Source organism: Sus scrofa, chromosome 15, assembly GCF_054392235.1.
Source record: "Sus scrofa isolate SSC_HxYL_T2T_F1_AM1 chromosome 15, Sscrofa_HxYL_maternal_Yorkshire_Landrace_v2.0, whole genome shotgun sequence".
NCBI lineage: Eukaryota > Metazoa > Chordata > Mammalia > Artiodactyla > Suidae > Sus > Sus scrofa.
The window spans coordinates 133,840,032-133,859,297 of NC_139397.1; the positions used below are offsets into that span (position 1 = coordinate 133,840,032).

Below are 19,266 nucleotides of genomic sequence, written 5' to 3' on the forward strand. Positions count from 1 at the left end.
CCATATCTGTGGCATAAGGGAGCTCCCAGCCTGGGGCTTGAAACAAAGCTGCATCTGCTGGCCTATACCACAACCACAGCAATGCAGGATCCGAGCTCACGGTAGCACTGGATACCTAACCCACTTAGCAAGGCCAAGCATCATATCCTCATCCTCAAGGATACTAGTTAGGTTACCACTGAGACACAACAGGAATTCCAGGAGTAACTAACATCTTTTTAATAGCATGATATTATCAATCTCATAGGACAATCCTGTAAAAGTGGACAATTGAGGAGATTACAATGATAGCCTGAGGTGGTAATGTGTTTATATAGAGAACACAGAGCCAGGAGGTGGCTTAAGGCTGGACTTTACAAATGGCTCTTCCCATTTTTTATTAAATCCAAGAACCAAAACCTCTCTGAAGTTGACTACCACCAGGTCATTTAAACACAGAGACCTTTGAAAGAAAGGCAAACGCCCCAAGGGAAATGTGGAGAAAGAGTTTAGCTGTCAGCAACTAGGGGCATCTCAGGGAAAGAGGCATTTTGAAGACTTGATAATTTTGCAGAGGCCATTATTATATGGAAAGTCCAAAAGCTTCCCCTTTTCTATTTCAAAACCAGAAAAGGATCCCAGACAAGAGTTCCCTCTGTGGCTCAGTGGGTTAGGAACCCAACTAGTATCCATGAGGAGGCAGGTTCAATCCCTGGCCTTGCTCAATGGGTTAAGAATCCTGCATTGCCCTGAGCACCTGTGATGTAAGTCACAGATGAGGCTTGGATCTGGCATTGATGTGGCTATGGAATAGGGTGGAAGCTGCAGCTCTGATTCAACCTCTAGCCTGGGAACTTCCTTATGCTATAGGTGCATCCCTAAAAAAGCAAAAAAAAAAAAAAAAAAATCCCCCAGGCAGAAGAGACTTTGGAGATACCATTCTATGCAGATGTCCCTCACAGTCCTCTCTCTTTTTTTTTTTTTTTTGTCTTTTGGCCATTTCTAGGGCCACTCCCACAGCATATGGAGGTTCCCAGGCTATGGGTGGAATTGGAGCTGTAGCTTCTAGCCCATGCCAGAGCCACAGTAACTTGGGATCTGAGCCGTGTCTGCAATCTACACCACAGCTCACGGCAACGCCGGATCCTCAACCCCCTGAGCAAGGCTAGGGATGGAACCCACATCCTCATGGTTCCTAGTCGGATTCGTTAACCACTGAGCCACGACGGAACTCCTCAGTCCTTTCTTTTAAAGGTGAGTCACTGCTACCTGGGGAAAGGATGGAAAGAATAATCCTTGGCAGATACCCTCTGCCTCTCTCCCTGCAAAGCAGGTTGTGTTTTCTCTTAGGAAAATGCATCATATCATCAACAGATTCTTCCTCCTTGGAAAGGAATTTTAGCAATCATCAGCACTCAAGCAAGGACCCCTGGGGTATCTCGCATTTTCTGTTTGCCCCTATATCCCTTCCCCCAAACTTCACAACTCTAAGGAGTGTTTTTCCCTTGGAATCTCAATTTTATCCCTTTTGCTGCATTTCTAGGTGTGATTTAGCATCTCATAAGGGCTAGAACGTTAAGCAGCTGTTCCATAAGCTTGCTTCTTTATCTGTCTGCACATTTATAGACATCAAATTGTATTAGAATTGAAAATGGATGGGCAGGGGAGGAGGAGGGTGGAGATAACCTGAGTAATCAATTTGGTTCTCTCCTGCCCTTAGGCCGTGTTGACACAGCTTAGCTCTTGCCTGCTCCTCCCAGACATGCTTATCTTTGGCAGGCTGAACTCCATTAATCTTCCTGAAAGGCAAAGGCAGTCAGGACAATGTTAACACTTAAGTCTCCTGAAGAGAAGAGAGATACTGTGAGATCCAGAGGACAGGACTCTGGGGCCTTCGGTACCAGCTCAGATGGGCCTCAGCAACACCCATTCCACAGAGAGAGACAGTGGACCACAGAGAAGTGACCTCTGTAAACTTGATCATCAGCATCAAACCAAATCAAACTAAACCAAAAAAACACACAGCGAAAACCCCAAATAAACAGGGGAAAAAAAAAACCAACTGGTGATGAGGACAACCAAATAAATACCTGGGCCATTTTGAGTCAATATTAGCCAGATTTATCTTTAGGGTTGTAAGTAGGTAAAACCATGCTTAACTGACACTTGTTGCTTTAATTTTAGTAAGTGATTGGTGTTATACAAATAGTCTACACAGTAATAGTAGATACTTTAAGAGAATGAAGTATTATGGAATATATATTTTTGGAATTAAGATACCTAAAGCCCTTTACTTTGTTTTATTATATCCTCCACCTTGCCAGGCTCACCTACTCCACACAGCCTGTGGGATGATCTACCCAGCCCTGACCAGGCCCTGATTCAAGGTCCTTCCTGACTTCCACGATAAAGGATAAAGACTTCCTCTGAAATGAAGAATAGGTTGCTGTTTGCCCTCTGTGCCTTTCATTGTGCTAACACCGTCATGCCCTCTGCTGTATTCCTTTTCTCCAAAAAGAATGAAATTTAATAGACGATTCTTGTCATTGGTAGATCTACAACTCTGGATTGTGTCTACTTGTAAGTGACTCTGGAAGGCACAGAGTAATTTGTAATGTGTTTGGGGCAGGAATTTAAATTATTATCTAGCTCTCTCCCAGCCCCGCATCACAGTGTCCATCTGTGTGAGTCCAATTGACTCTGGAGTGCATACTTCTCAGTAAGGCTTTGTTATAAGAGCTATGGGGGCAGTTGGATGCAATTTCATTACTTAGACTGGAGGATTTTTTAAGGCTCCCAAGTATTCCTCACACACATCCAGAGCCTATGGTACTCGTTGTTCCAACCCCACATTCACTGTGTTGTGCCTCTATGCCTTTCACTTATGGTGTGGCCCCAGAAGTTTTTTCTCCATGAGCAATCCCATAAGGCGACTTTGAAGAACCATCTCCATGAGATGGCTGTGTTGACAACACAGAGAGTTCCCCTGCAAAGACTGACTCAGAGCTTGTAAAGGTTACAGCTCAAGGAGGAGGAACAAGTGAAAAGGGCAGGTCAAACTTTCCAACAGTGACCACTGTGATACTGGCCACTGTGATACAGCAGAGAGATCTGTGTCACAACTGGGCAATTTCTCACACTTAGGTCAGCCTCTGCCCTCTTAGCCTCATAAACAACTTGTAATCACTGCCCTTGTAAATATGCCTACAAATACTTTGTAAGAAAACCTTGCTTTTGTCTATGTAGAGCCCAGATGTTGCCAGGTCTTCCAGCCAATGAGCTCAATGAGGTAGTATTCATATAAAGAGGAATTCTCCTTTTCTAACTGAATGATTGCCTTGGACTTCAGAGAAAGGAGCTCTTAAAGCATCGTTACCACACCTTACTAGAGTGCAGAAGTGATTTATCTAATGAGTAAGGGCCTGATTACCAGGGGACCACATGGCCTATTCTACTAGGTAAGGTGCCTTTGCTTCAAAAGCAAGAACCTATCTCATACTTGTTTGTTTTCCTGCCCTGTGGTGGATTCCCCTTGCACTGGCAGTATCTGAACCTTAAATAGACAATCTTTATTCTCCTTTCTTGTTTCCCCACTAGCATGTGGGGAGGAAAGTTGGAGAGATATGTCACACAGGATGCCAATTAGTTCACTTCAAAAGATGAAAATAAGAATCCCAATTTTGGCCTCCCACTTAATCTGCATTCCCAATGAAGTTTTCTAGGAACTCTTATCATCTAGATTAAAGGGTTGATGCTTTGATCCCATTTGACTCTGATGTTTGTTTTTATATTTGGCCAGAGTCCTGGAGGGAAAAAGGACTCAGGGACCTTCCACCTAACTCTTTCCAATGACATTAATAGCATTGTGCAGACTTTTCACACGTACTATTTATCTCTTTCTCTCTTTTTTTATTTTGTTCTACCAAGTTATGTGGAGGGTTCCTTGCCCTTTTTGGAAGTCTGAGGCCTTCTGCCAGCATTCAGTAGATGTTCTGTGTGAGTCATTCTACATGGAGATTTTTGTTTGTTTGTTTGCTTGTTTTATATGTTTGTGGGAGAAGGTGAGAGCCATATCTTATTCTTTTGCCGTCTTGATCCTGCTCCTCCTGTTGATCTCGACCAAGCCTTTTCTCAAAGTCTTTCCCTTGTAGTAGAGGCATTGGTGGAGTGGTGTTGCTCTCAGAAACAAGCTATTTCCTGTTCCAGCCTCCCCATGGCAGAGTGATGTCCACAGGTCTTTCAAGGAAGCATGGCAGGTGCCTTTACGAGAATGCTTTTCCTCTGGTCCTCTGTTAGGATGCTGTGGTGCTCCCTCCTTCACCTTGCTTTTGGGCCTTGTGCAGAAATGGGAGGTTTGTCCTCATGTTTAATTTTAACATCTAGTTTCCAAGAATCACTTCTTATGACCTATATTTCAACATGGAAGCTGCCTTAACAAAAACAGCATCTTCAGTTTCTGCTGACACCTTCTTCTGGGTCAGCTCTCATCTCATAGATTGTCAGGAAATTAGAGTCTAAAAGATTCTAGTGTCTTATTTTACATTCCTCTTCTAGTGTCATTTTAAAAGGTGCTCATTCAAATAAAGCCCTAGTTCCATGATTAGTCCCAAATCTCTATTTCAGTTCACCACATCTATCCTGGCTCCAGATTCAACAGATGTGGATTTGGTGACTATATTAAATAGGGTTGGGCAACCCAAAATCCATAGTGCCTATAACATCAAATTCTAACAGAAACAAAGAAGCACTGGGAGAACTACAGAAAAAGAAAAACTGCAGAACCTCTTCGTGATCATTCAAAGGGGAAATCTATCCAGGCATTTCCTTCTAGAGTTAAGATTAAACAGACAGATACCATTTGAATATCAGTCAAAATTCATTGGAATCCCAGAGATGTGGCAACACCACAAACAGATCCAAGGAAATTCACATTCATACTCCTAGTGTGTTTATATGCCACCACATGCTCAAGAAGATTTGAAGTAGCTTACAGCACAAATATACTCAATGATATAAAGATTAAATAGGAACAAAGAAAAAAAGGAGAGAGAAATAGAAAATCTAGACCATGACAATGAAGAAAACAGATATACAGACCATTAAGGCTAGCATAAATATGACAAAGAGTTCAAATTTGCTCTTGAGTTTCTTGGCATCACAGAGCATAAGTGACATAATTCTTACTAACTGAACAAACAACTAAAGTAAAAAGCCTCAGAATGGCCATTCTTTCAGATAAGCAAACTTGAACCAAACATAGAATTTAGAGTCTCCCTTGTCAGCCAAGCTTTTGTTAAATCTTGAATAGCAGACAGTTCAAGGTTGCACATCTTGATGAAGACTGAATAGTGGGTGTTTGCAGAAGTGTTTGAGAGCACATCCATATGTTCTTGATGGAAAAGTGGGGTATGTTACCCACATCTTTTGCCTGCCATCTGCCTTTTTCTCAATAAGCACTTTGGGGCAGATTCCAGCACATAAAGAGGCTTAATTGACTTCTAAAAGTGCTACATTATGAACTTTTGTCAAGATTATTTTACGCAGAAAAATACCCTGACCAGTTTTCAACGTGTTTGTTAAAAATAATAAAAATCAAAACTTTGATAATGTTCCTATGGATTGAGTAATTTGGGATGTCCTGACTCCTAGGGACTCTACCAAATTGAAATAACTGCAAAATATCCTCCCCAATTAAATAATTTATTCTTCATTTTTTAAGTAAATGGATAGAAACTAACTGAATTATGGAAAAGTTTGACCAGCAGTGATAGTTTTGGTTTTTAATTTGATTTTCTGTACCAAGGACTTTATCTAACTTTTAGGATGATCTTTGATTTGTGACAATGTAACCATATTATTATCAGTGTATAGAATCATAATTTACCTTCTATTCTCTATTGTGTCAGTGCATGCATCTTGTTTGTATGATTTCATTTAGTAAATTATAAGCTGAAAATAAGAGGAAACTGAACACAAACTAGTTTAGAGCACTCAAAAGTATTTTATAATATGTCCGATAGTTTTACCCAACACTTACTTTTACAGTAGTGTTAAGATTCAGGGATGTAGATTCAATATTTATAACACCATATAAAAGCCTAAATTTTGTAGTTGTCCCCAATAATGGTATCTGTTATAGGTCAAATAAATAAAAAAATTCCCAAAGAGCTGCAAGTAGAATATAATTTTAAAGAGATTTCCCTGCAAGTTATTAGAAGTAAAATAAAAATAAAATATTAAAAACCCAAATTTATCTCACAATTTACTTTAGCTATTGAATAAATGTCTAGTTTGTTAGAAAGAAAACTGGCATTAAATATTGATTAAATGCCTACAAAAATAATGGATCTGTAATTTTGAGAAAGTGGGGGATTGGTAAAAACAAATGGGAAGATTCAGGTTTGAGTTTATTCATATACATATACATTTTTTTTGTTTTGTTTTTTGTTTTTGTCTTTTATAGGGCCACACCCATGGCACATGGAGGTTCCCAGGCTAGGGGTCTAATCAGAGCTGCAGCTGCTGGCCTACACCAGAGCCACAGCAATGCCAGATCCGAGCCTCGCCTGCAACCTACATCACAGCTCATGGCAATGCCAGATCCTTAACCCACTGAGCAAGGCCGGGGATCAAACCTGCAACCTCATGGTTCCTAGTCAGATTTGTTAACCACTGCGCCATGACGGGAACTCCAATTTATACATTATTGTACCCATATTTAATTACAATAAAATAGATTGACAGTGACTAGAACCAATGAATCAGAACATGGCTCAGAAAATTATGGTTTCATCTTTTGCACAGGATGCAGAGGTCATAGCTGATCACTGTTCTCACTGCCACAGACAAAGCCACATATACTACAAAAAAAAAGTCACAATTTTAAAGGATCACAGATCTGCAAAAGCTATGAGGACAAGATCAAGTAAAATCCAGAGAAAGAAAACCCATCTCAAGGAAAGCTAATCAACATTAGTAATTTTTTTCCCCACTTGGAGCATTTGAAACATTTAGTTGTGAGTTGAGAATTGCCTATCCAAACAGAGGGACTCTTCCAAAGGAAAGAGAAAGAGGCAAATTTTGGCAGTTACATGGACCCAAAGTTACCTGTTAGGAAACTTGGAAGCCATGGCCCTGTTGAACATTTACTCAGTTGTAAGTCTATGAGGAAGTCTAGTGAACTGGGCAAAAATCTTTTAAAGAAAAAGTGAACTCTCACATATGGTGAAGGAAACAAAGACCCATAAAAGCAGGGGGTCTGCTTCAAGATATTTGACAGATTTTGAATTTTCAAACTTGCTGTGTACGGAGGGAGGCTAAAGCACTACACTGAAAGTCTGTGATGGTTAGAACATAATCTCACACAGTTTTTCAGGACTAAGGTGTTCATTCAAATCCTTGGGTTCCACAACTGACAAACAAGAGAAAATCAGAGGTGCACTGAGTTTTATAACAGCCATCCAGCCCAGTATGAGCTCAATTTCTGGTGGTTGTGAGGAGGTCAGTGATTTGCCTTTTCTACCTAATAGAGAAAAGAGGGAACTTTCTTGGATAGGACTTAATTTTGTCCAGAGCATCTGTGGTTCTTTTATAGATTATGCACATCATATAAGAGAAAAAGACCCATAGATAATTCAAATGTTGGAGTTAGGAGTTAAGGGTTTTAAAATAAATGTAATGAATATTTCTAAGAAAATTGAAGAAAAGATGGATAGAAGAGATGAAGGTATGCATAAATTCACAGATAATTTGAATGTGTAACTTTTAAAAAACATTAAATATATGTTCTATAAATTTAAAAGCACAAGTGTCTGAAATTAAGAATTCAACAATATGCTTAGTTACAGTTAAGATTTTCATTTGTTTGTTTGTTTTTGTCTAGTGTTTTGCTGTGTCTAAGCTGATTTACAGGGAGGAAAAAAAGTGTAAAAACTGTAGGAGGTACATGAAACATGAGAAAAGTTTTAATATATATATGATTGGCATCCAAGGAAGAGTGAAAAGAGAAAATGGCCCAGAAACAATACCGAAAGAAATAATGACAGAATTTTCAAAATCTGATGAAAGACATGTGGATATAAAAAGCTCTGTGAAACCCAAGCAAGAAAAATACAAAGCAAAGCATATTCAAGAACATGGTAGCCAAAGTGCTGAAAACCAAAAGCAGAGAGAAAAACTTAATGGCATCCATAGAGGAAAGGGCATTTATCTTCAGGAGAGCAAAAATAAGAGTGATAGCTGACTTCTCAATAGAAATTATGAAAGCCAGGAGACAATGTATTGAGGAGGTAGAAGACAGAGTTGTGTTTGTTTGTTTGTTTTGTCTTTTTAAGGCCACACCCCCAGCATATGGAGGTTTCCAGGCTAGGGGTCGAATCAGAGCTACAGCTGCCAGCCTACACCACAGCCACAGCAACGCCAGATATGAGCCACATCTGCACCCTACACCACAGCTCATGGCAACACCAGATCCTTAACACAATGAGTGAGGCCAGGGATTGAACCCGCAACCTCATGGTTCCTAGTCAGATTCATTTCCACTGTGCCACAACAGGAACTCCAGAAGACAGAGTTAAGGTATTAAAAGTATGTAAGTATCAAATAGAGTTCTATACCAAGTGAAAATACTCTTTTCTGAAACTGAAAGAAAAAATAATTTTAAGAAATTAAAAAAAGCAGAAGTTTTTGTTACCAAATATGTACTACAGGAAAGTTATATGTGCAGAAAAAAAAGCATCCCAGATGAAAACATGGAAATTCAGGAAAAAAATTAAGAATGCTGGAAAAGATAAATATGTATGCAAATGTAAATTAATATTGATTCTTCAAGACCATTGACTGCAATATTTCATAGCTTTAAAACATGCATAAAACTAAAAATAATGATAAAAATAATGCTTTGTAAAAGGAAGTAATAAAATTAAGATTCTAGTAATGGAAAGGAAATGGTAAAAGTAATAGTATAATCTGTTTTCACCATGATAAATCAAGACTGCATTGTAATCTCTAGGATAATCACTAAAAATGGTAAAAGAAAAAATGGAACAATAAAAATATCTTATTAATCCAATATAAAACAAAAAAGGATTAAAAAAGAAACAAGAAATAAGCCAAACAGCAAACAAATAAGAGAAAGACAGATGTAAATTCAATTATGTTAGTAATTACATTAAAAATAGGCTATATTCTTCAAGTAAAGGAATGAAATTGTCAGGCTGGATAACAATATGGATTCTTTAAATTCTTTATTTTTTCTTTTTAACCACAAGAACTACAAGCAAGGATGTTATTGGATCCCAATCTTGGTGGGTCTAGGTTCCACCACATTTGACGTAATTGATCTAGGATTACAAAGTTGGGAGGTGAAATCTATCTACTCAGCCCAGGAAAATGACATCAGTCTGAGCCAGGTTTACTAAATATTTAAAAGTTCTCAGATGCCTAACAGTATCTAGTTGTTTGTATTTCTTTAAAACTTAATCTAAGGTATTATTATGTTTTACACACAGAGGAATCAAGTAAGATTTCAAGGTGTTTAGGTTAATCATACAAATTTCTGTGAAGTTAAACTATCACATGCATGTTCGTTAAGGGAAGGTATGCTTATGCCAACTCAAAAAAAAAAAAAAAAAAAAAAACTGAAAACTCCTCTGAGAAAAGAACTTCCTGTCTCCCTTTGCATCTAGGAAGACTCAAGAGTTTTCTTGAAGGAGATAACTGCACTTTTTCAACTATTTCCTGGTCAGAAACTGCTCTGTCAAGGGATAAGAACTGGATTGTCTTCCAAAGGGAGCCAAGAGACAGAAAGGAAGTTGAGAAGGGGGCTTATTTAACTTCTTACTGATTCAGAAGGATATGACAACCCCGGTTTTCCAGGTATGAGCTGCCCCTACAATGATCAAGAAGTCACACACATATTCTTCCAGCCACCTTGGCAGCTGTCCAGGCCACAGCCCAATGACACATAGAAGCCATGCTGCAGGGGACGGTAAGGACGGGCCTCTCTGTCTGTTCAGTTGGAAGCCTCCGTAGCCAGGACAGAATCCTCTTGAGACATTCTTTTATTTTTTGATGGTATTTTTTTAGTATTATATTTTTCTTAATAGAAAAAAATTGGTAGAGTGGAGGAATTTATTTGGGGGTTGGTAAATTTATATTTTATAATTTTATTGAAATATAGTTGATTGACAATGTTGTATTAGTGTCATGTGTATTTCAACGCGATTCAGTTATACACACACACATACACAAACACACACATATGCATTCGTTTTGAACATTCTCTTCCATTAAATGTAATTAAAATATATTAAGTATAGTTCCCTGTGCTAGGGAGTCATTCTTTTAATTATGACTTTAATCAGTAGACGGGATAAATAAGGCTACAAATATTGTTGGGCATTAAATTCAAAGGAAAGCCCAGTTGGTGTCTCAGAGAAAAGTGAAATTTGTCATGTCCCATTCAATAGCTTTGAGTAGCAAAATGAAAAATGGGTAGAAATTGAGGGGAACAAATCCACCCCTTCTGAAAATGTTCAGTATCTTGATGAATGTGAGTCAAAGGAATTGAAGAGAACTGAGAAGGGCATTTCCTTTCTCCGTGGCAGCTCAAGGCTAAAACTCCAGGAAAAATAACAAAAAGATGTTTTTCTGAGTTTGGCAGGTGTGCCTCCTTATATGGAAATGATTGTGTCAGTAAGACTACATTATTCTGGTTAATTGTCTGCATACGTTATCTGAAATCTGAGCATTGCCTCACATGAAAATTATTTTATTGTATGCTAATTTCTTGAAAGTCAGTAATCCCTCTAACATAAAAACCATATGGTTTCATTTTGATTTGGTTATTTAGGGAATATACCAAAATCTTGCAATGCCTCACAGATGTCATCTTGAACAATAGTTATCTACAGGATCAAGGGGGAAATACAGTTAGGCTTTCAAAATCTTCAGATTAATTAACTCTGCATGAGAGTGGGTTAATCACAAGTTTATTCAAACAATAATGAATATTCATGTGTTGCAGGTACTTTTGTCTCTTGTGTTTATTACTTTTGGGTAGATTTTTGTTATTGCAGTTTTACCAAGGAAGTAACTGACTCTGCAAGGAGTTAAACTATCTGTTTAAGACCACACAACAAGTAATAAGAATTTGAACAAGGGCTTCTGATTACAAGCTCAGTGTTCTTTCTATCACTCCTCTTGTTTCTCCATGATTCTTGTACTTTTCAATATTGATGACCACAATTAACAGTGGCAATAATCTAGAAAGTTGTCCTTCTACATATCTCTCCAGTATCTGCCAGCTAATTTCATTCCATTAATGGATTCCTTGGAAATTCTTGAAAAATTAAATCTGAAATGCCACCGTGAGTTTATCATCACTGTAATGAGTTTTCCCTACAAAATAATAATGATGAACTAGAATAAGGATGGGGCTTGAATTTAGGCATTTGTACAGTAAGGAGTTCTGCTTTGGAATTTCCTTTGTTCTTCTTAAATTTCAATGACCAGTAATTTATTTTGGGAGCAAGACCAAGAAGCGTGCAAATGTGTTTTGGCGTACAGGAGTATGTTGGTGTTTATGATCATGTCACTTTATTCCTGTATGTTGTGAGTATGAGTCTCTGGGTATTCAAAAAGATCATCAATTTAGCCCCTTACGCCCAAGGGCTGATTGCAATGATGGCTAAGGCAGAAGGCCACTGGAAAAACAAACTGGAACTGCTGAAGGAAAGATGGCTCAAGGGTCAGCTTTTCCTGTAAAGGAGCAAGTGGATTTAGCATTCGTGAAAATTTCCAGTGCTGGTTGGAGTCCAGAGGGACCCAGGGTGTTCGTTCAACTTGCCTCTGCCACTTCCTGCCTCTGGCTGGGATGCGCATTGCCCTCTGACTCTGGCCTGGCACAGCACTGCACCATGTCAAGGTCTGTGCCCTCTGTCCTCATCTGCTCTACTCAGAGATGCCCCTTCTGTGCTGTTCCAACAGTGCCTGCCAATCATGATGCCAGGAAACATAGGCACTGGGCAGAGTAGGTTCAAAGAAACTGGCAAAGCAGAGGCCAGGGAAAGAGTCCATGCTCTTGGTGGCAGAAAAGGGGGAGAGGTGGGGTGGGATAAAGACGAGAGATGGGAGCCCTTCAAAGGTGCTACTCCCTCCTTCCCACCTCCCTAAGGACCCACACCACTAACACACACGCATGTTAGTTTTCCAAACTTTGTCTAATCACATGGCTCCAGGGGTTCTTAGGAACCCCAGTTTAAAACAGTTTTCAAACCGGTTTAAAGCCTAGGTTTCAATTCTAACCCTCCCATTCAATAGCTGTGTAGTTCTGGGAGAAAACGTTAACCATCCTGATTCTTAGTTTTATTTTCTCACATATAAAATAAGGATAATGGATATCCTGGACATATGTCACTTTTACTCTTCCAGTGTATCAATCAAAGTTTGGTCAGAAAGAGAGAGTGACTGTAAGCATTATGCGATTAAGTTTTTTTTTTTAATTAAAGCTTGAACAAATAGAGGAAGAGATGAAGTGTGAAGGGGGATGCTGAAGGATGAGAGAATTGGTCACTGAGTGGTTTGCCTGGTTAGTGGTGAGGGTGGACATGTCAGAGCTTGCAGGAGAATTTGAAAATCCAGGTGCACACAGTAGAAGTGGGACTACTAGGAGAAGCTTAATGAGGGGGCTATAAAACCATTGTCTGGAAGTCTACGGCTAAGTACTTGGTGGTGACTTGGACTGCTGTCATGACCAGGGCCAAGAGCAGAGAAGACAGGATGGACAAAGAGAGAGCAAGGCAGGCTCTTCTGTGTCCATTCATGACAGTGTCTGGCAAATGGTGATCTTTCAGTGGAGTGGCTTCTGCTTAATTCTCTCCTCTTGAATCTTCCTCCTGTGGCTACCTCTTAACTGGTACCATATAGGAAAGGAATTTTTGGAAACTTGATGTCATCTTGGACAAATTGAATAATACCTCATAGTCTTTCCTCCTTCTTCTATAACTTCAAATTTGCTTTGAGAACTAGCTCTTTAACTCTCACTCCTTGAGGCTCCGTGGGACCCACTCTACCATTATCCCTTTACCCCGCCTGTTTCAGCCCAAAGGGACCATCATGGGACTCAAGCCCAACCAACTGAATGCTGTACACCTATAGCCATTGATTGACTTAGGGATAGACTCAATACACAAGGATAGATAATGAGATTTTTTTTCTAGATATTATGCTAGGAAATGATCCTTCTTTTCCATGAATATAGGACATAAACCTCAAACTCCTGATGGTCAACTAACCACCAAAAGAGAACCTGCCTGAGAATAGAGTTAACCCATGGAAAACTGGACCTAGGGAAGGAAAGTGAGACTAAGTCCTATTTACATCATTTAAATCATATATATCTGGAAACCTAGACATGACTGGATTCAAAACCAAAAAATTATAAAGAAACTAGCTTCAGGTTTTATCACTTGCAATTGAAAGGGCCCAGATTAATACAGTTGGGTTAACTGGGGATCAAATAAGCAAGGACATGTCATAGAGTAGTGCTCAATCAGCCATTATTACTGTTACAATTATTACTGTTACTATTACTTGCATAGATTTCCATTTCTATCCCTTCTATTTCTAACCCTTCTACCTTCTCTCTTCTGTGCTTATGAAGAGTATGTTAAGTTCTGTCTGAAGACATTATACCATTTAAAACAACCTTAGAAGATCCCTTTCTATCTGTCAGTGTCTACAAGCTCAGCAACCATGACTGACAGACAAAAAGACTAAGCTAGAGTTAGTGCTTTTACAAAGAAACAGGAAAAGAACTTGAGTAGGAAACTTCTCATCCTCCAATATTCTGCATCCTGTCATCCTTTCCATGACAGTTTCTTGCTGAAGAAAGATGCCTCTTCATGCCTCTCTGCCTCTGTCCTTTTTCTCTATCTTATTACATCCTTCATCAAGGAGTATGAGAGGAGGGGATGAGCTAACTCAGACCTCAAAAGTGCTTACATTTCTTTGAAAAGAAATGTATTAAGTCTCCACTGCCTGTAGGGCACTCTGAGCAAGGAAGGGAGAGGATTCAGAGGTTAAAAGATTGGTAAATGTTTCTTCCTTATATTTTTTGTATTAAAATTGGGATTAGCTACACCAGAAAGGAATGACTTCGTAACGACTGATCCCTAGTTCTTTAAAAACTTGAGAAACCAAGATGCAGAGGAGAGTAGCCACCTAGTTACTTAGCGCATATTTATAAAAGGTACACAGAATAAAGCAGCTGTTCTCTATCTCCACTGGGTTTTGACTAGGAAATGGTTCAAGATATGATATGGGTTTTGGCCTAATCATTTGTAAGGACTTCCAGATAGTAAGCAGTTTAAACAGCATTAAGTAAGTAATGATAGTAACTGAAATACCTTCTTTGGAAAATGTTAGAAACTCAAATACAATGACTTAGAAGCATGGGAGTGATGACTTTCAGAATATAGTCCAGTACAAAACACCATTTTTTTTTCCAAACCAATAATCACTTTTTATGGGTACAGGAATGTGAAATAGTCATAGCTCTTAGTACAAGGAAAATATAAGAGACAGAAGAATGCTCACAACCTTTGCTTTCTAGCTGAGCATCAAGAGTCTCTCTCATGTTGTTACCTTCTCCTCCTAGTTCCAACTATTTCAGACCATTCCTCTAAATGGGCCTTACAAGAGACATTTTTTTGCAATAGATGTTTGAGCTAGTACTGATGTGTAGGTTTAGTATCAATTTTAGCTGTGCTCACCAACTGGCTATGCAGAAAATCTACTTCCAAAAGTCTACCTCCATGAGGGACTGAAACGTCTCCTGAACATGGGTAACTTCATCAAAATGAATGAACTGGGAATAAGTCTGGCCAAGTAACCAAGCCCTGAAATTGCAGGGGAGAAAGGATTTTAAGGTGACATGGTTTTTAACAGCAGAGCTAGTAATTCTCAGCAAGAGGAGCAGAAATGCTGCCCAGCAGAGGTAGTAGCACTCAGAGGGACCAGAAGTCCCATTTGATCTTCTGTGGGAGTTGATCAGCCTTGTTCAATGGTACAAGTGAGGAATTAGTTCCCTGATGCCCTAGTGGTTAAGGATCTGACATTGTCACTGCTGTGGTACAAGTTCAATACCTGGCCCAGGAATTTAGTTTCCACATGCTGCAGTCATGGCCAAAAAAAAAAAAAAAAAAAAAAAAAAAAAAAAAAAAAAAAAAAAAAGGAGTATAAGTGAAATTATCATCCGCATCTAGAGTTTATAGTTTTGGGGAGGTAGAAAGATGCAGTGAACCTGTGTTCACTGTGGTTGTACACCCTGAAATTTAAAATCTAGAGAAACATGGATTACACATATATATTAGAAAACTTGTGTTTCCTCATGGCTATGGAGACCTGTTTCCTTAAGACTTCATCAAGCCTCAGCCAGGCATCACCTGACAGTGCCTCACCTTCTTGCTTCATGCCCTAAAGCTTAATTGATGTCACAACTTGGGTTGCCTATGGCAATCTCTCAGCATTTTTCATGCAGAGGCCCAAAGATCTGGAAAGTCAACATGTGTGGAGGAACTCTTAAAAATGGTAATAGAAGACTAATCAATAGATGTCCTTTTGTCCTCCCAGGGGAGGAGTTCTAAAATGCATTGTATAATACTTTTCAGACAGTTCCATAGGTCAAGTACCTAGTCACCCCTTGTGGTTACCAACCCAATAACTCATTTTGGATGGCTTGCCTCACCTTCCCAGGTCATTTACCCTGTCCTTCATTCCTATACCTTAGGATCAGACTTCTGAATAAACCACACACCCTGCTATGTTATCTCAGATTCTGCTTTTGGGAAAAACCACAATAAGAACTTGACTTTTGAAGTTAAGATTTGTTTTCATTATACTAACTCTTAAAACTGGGCCTTGATGATATATTCCTATAGGCAGACTCTTTGGGTGTTATTCCCCTTTTCCTGCCATTTCCTTTGGGTTTTGTCTGACCCCCATCATCTGGAGTCCCATGACATCTAGTCAGTACTGTTAGTGATGTATTTTCATCATGTGTGAAATGGTTCACTAGATTGCATCATCAATCAGGAACCAAGAGAATGCATTTGTAAGCCAAGAAAAAATATTAGCTAATATGTGTCATGGAATATGATGCCTGGGGCAAGGAAAATTATTTGAAGGTGACAAAAGAGAATTAACAAATTACAGCCCCTCCCTGATAATTTAGAGTTGTAACTAGAGTTTCTCTCCCCTTACTGGTCCTTCTTGCAGATAAACAATCTGAAGACTAGAACAGTTAGGTGAAGAGCTCAAGTATTCAGCTCCCTAACCTAGTGTTTATTTTTTGAGGAGATACCTGAAGCTACAGGTATGGATGAAGCTATAGGCTCATTCATAGTGTCGCTGATGACGATGAGGTTGATAAAAATAAAAGAGTCAAGCAAAAGAGGATATATATTTATCAGCTCATAGAATATTAGAGTTAGAAATCTAAACTTCTACTAAAGCAAGAATCTTTCAGGTGTGAATTTATAATTCAAAAAATTCTCCCCTGGCTCAATGAAACAAGTCAGCTTGAATGCCAGTAGAGTGCCATTACACATCAACTGAGTTTGTGATATCAGATTGTATTTATCCTGCTTCCAATATACTCTGCCTTTGCTGCTTGGTAACCCACTCATGACATAACTGGCTCTTGGTCCTTCTACATCACTCCTGGCTTTACAACCTGTATCTCTTTTCTTGGCAGAGGATCTTATAAAGCTGCTATCCCAGCAACAGGTTCCACTCGGGTTACCTCAATTCCCAGGCCTTACTCCTCCCTGGCCCAGGCCCAGGAGGACAAGAGGGGACAAACTCTCTCTACAACCACCTTAAAAAATTGCTGCAGAGCCTCCATCTGAGCTTCTGATACAGGAGAGCATGTGACTTCACAAGACAGCTATAGGCTCAGTTAGAAATCTTTCTTCAGAAACTGTTTCTCTCATCGCATGAAAATCTGCATCCCTGTAGGTTTTGTGAATTGATCCTGGTTCAGCCTGAAAGCAGTTCAGCCTACTCCATGCGAAGGTTCTTGATAGCTGAAGGCATTTCTCAGATACATCCCCATACTTCACCTCTCAAGACTAATTTATCTTGAGTGCTTCAACATTCTTTATATGATAAAGGCTGTAAGCCCTACACTGTCTTATTCAGCTTCTCTTTGTTTTATCTCTGTATGTTCTCTTAAAGTACTATACCAAGAGAAGAATTCTTCCCTCCAGATGACATCTGCCCAGTGTGGTCACTATGAGGTTATTCCTTTTGGTTCATAATGAATTTGTGGGTTAAGTAAATTCATAGATCTTTATTTCATGAAGCAAATCCAAGTTACATCTCTTGCCGTAAAATATTTTTGGAATAAGATGAGCAATAAGTAAATAAATATATAAATGAATCCAAAATATATTTCAATGTGCCCAGTATTCCCAGTATCAGTTTGAAGCAGACATATTCTGTGCTGCACACTTCACTAAGAACACTTTATAGGATCACATTTTTAATATTGTGGTGTCATATTTCACAAGTCCCCACAGTGTCATTGCCAGCCTCTTCATCACAAAGAACCCCAACGCTTTCATATTTCTGAAAATCTTAATTTTAATCACAGTAGGGTACCAAGAAAATGGAAAATCAGAATCATATCAGGCTCCTGACTATAATTAAAATCCTGGTTTTTATGTTTGAAAGTTACGTTGTGATGATGGTTGTACAACTGTAGATATAATAAAACTCACTAGAAAAAAATCCAGGTTTTTATGGAAAGGAATGGAGATCATTCATTCAAAATATTTTTTTTGGTGAAAAAGAGGGGAAAGTTGGTAATTTATTAAGAATTTTACTGAAAATAACTACATTTTGTTTTAAAATGATAGCTGTTTCCTTTTTGCTTTCCTTATTTTTGAATTTCAGTGTGGTAAAGTCTAACACAAATGATAGGAAAGGCTCCTATAAAACTAATTTATCACACTCACTTTGAAGAATTGCCTTTTCTTTCAAAATTGGGAAATGGACTGAACAGTAGCATTATGGAGCTTCTACCAGGAGTAAGGCACAGAATGAGGCATGATGTCAATGGTTTAAGGAGTCTGTACTTACTCTCACAAAATGTGCATCTTATTAGAAGTGATGCATATAAATGGTATAAGGCACTTCAACAGCCTGCATTTGATCAGGAAGAACTATGAGGCATTCGAAAAAGAAATGAAAATCCACAGTGTTCGGATAAGTGTTAGGAGAAGGGAAGGGGGTCACATTGGCTAGATGACATCTAACTGGTTTCTGAAAGGGTGGGTAGAATTTAAAGGAAAGATTGTGTATGTATGGGATTGCAATATACTTTCCCACAGAGAGAGGCCTCCTGAGAACTCTGCATAGTGCTCCCTTTTCTGACAGTCCCTACTTAGGCAGCATGTCAAGAGAACCAGAACCAAGCCCAAATTGAGAGAATTGTGTAGACACCCATTTGCCCAGTTTCTAGTGAGGTCATTCTTCATGTACTTGGGCTATGAATTAATGCAAAAAAAAAAAAAAAACCTCCAGGAAATTCAGATTTCAGGCCAAATACTGAAGAGCAAAAGAGCATAGCCATGGGGAAAAAGAGTTCTAAGACAAATTAAATCTACCTGGACAGATGAGGATGAGCCTTATAACTCAGTTCTGTTCCATCTTCTCATAAAAGTATGGATATTTGTTCTTTGTCTTGGGATAGCCCAGATGGTATTGTGCTTAAATGAAATTCAGACATGTATGGGTGCAGTTGCAGTTGATATGCATGGGAACTTTTGTTTCTAGTTGGAAAGAAAATAGGGAGGTGTATGTAAGCATCAGATGGTGATGGAGAGGAAGAGATGTCTAATATTCCACCTGCCTTCATGGACTATGGATAGCCATGTTAGAGGTAACTCCAAGGAAGCTGCCACCATAAGGGCCTCAGTAAGTGCAGTTTTTATGGAAAGTGGGACAGAGAATTATGGACTGTGTCATTGTTCTAGCTTGGGCAAGACCATAGCAGTACTCTTGACTGACAACTTAGAGTAATGATCCCCTTGGCGTAAACACTGGTATTAACACAGAGGTCACCTTAGTGATGGCATCATTCAGATTCCTCTAAGCGGCTTTGGAAATTTAAAACAATGATCAGGGGACCAGAGCAGGAAAGGTAAAATGATAGACACTAAGTAATGACTTGTTGTTGACAGTTTGGTGAACACAAGAGTGAATTCCAGTGAGCACCCTAAG

The 19,266-nt window shown here is 39.0% G+C and overlaps 2 long non-coding RNA genes across 7 annotated transcripts in view; one reads left to right on the forward strand and one right to left on the reverse strand.

Moving 5' to 3' along the window:
* The window catches only part of LOC146396137 (uncharacterized), a 569,893-nt gene that overhangs the window by 89,210 nt on the left and 461,417 nt on the right, over nt 1-19,266 (reverse strand). The gene's annotated exons all lie outside the window — the stretch shown is intronic.
* Nucleotides 1-19,266, forward strand: part of LOC110257097 (uncharacterized) — an 85,972-nt gene that overhangs the window by 41,750 nt on the left and 24,956 nt on the right. For 5 of the 6 annotated variants that reach the window (XR_014829802.1, XR_014829797.1, XR_014829801.1 and 2 more), the window contains one exon: nt 9,666-9,855. The exons of the other annotated variant lie outside the window; for it this stretch is intronic. This is a non-coding gene — a long non-coding RNA (uncharacterized LOC110257097). The remainder of the gene's footprint in view (nt 1-9,665; nt 9,856-19,266) is intronic. 6 annotated transcript variants of the gene reach the window in all.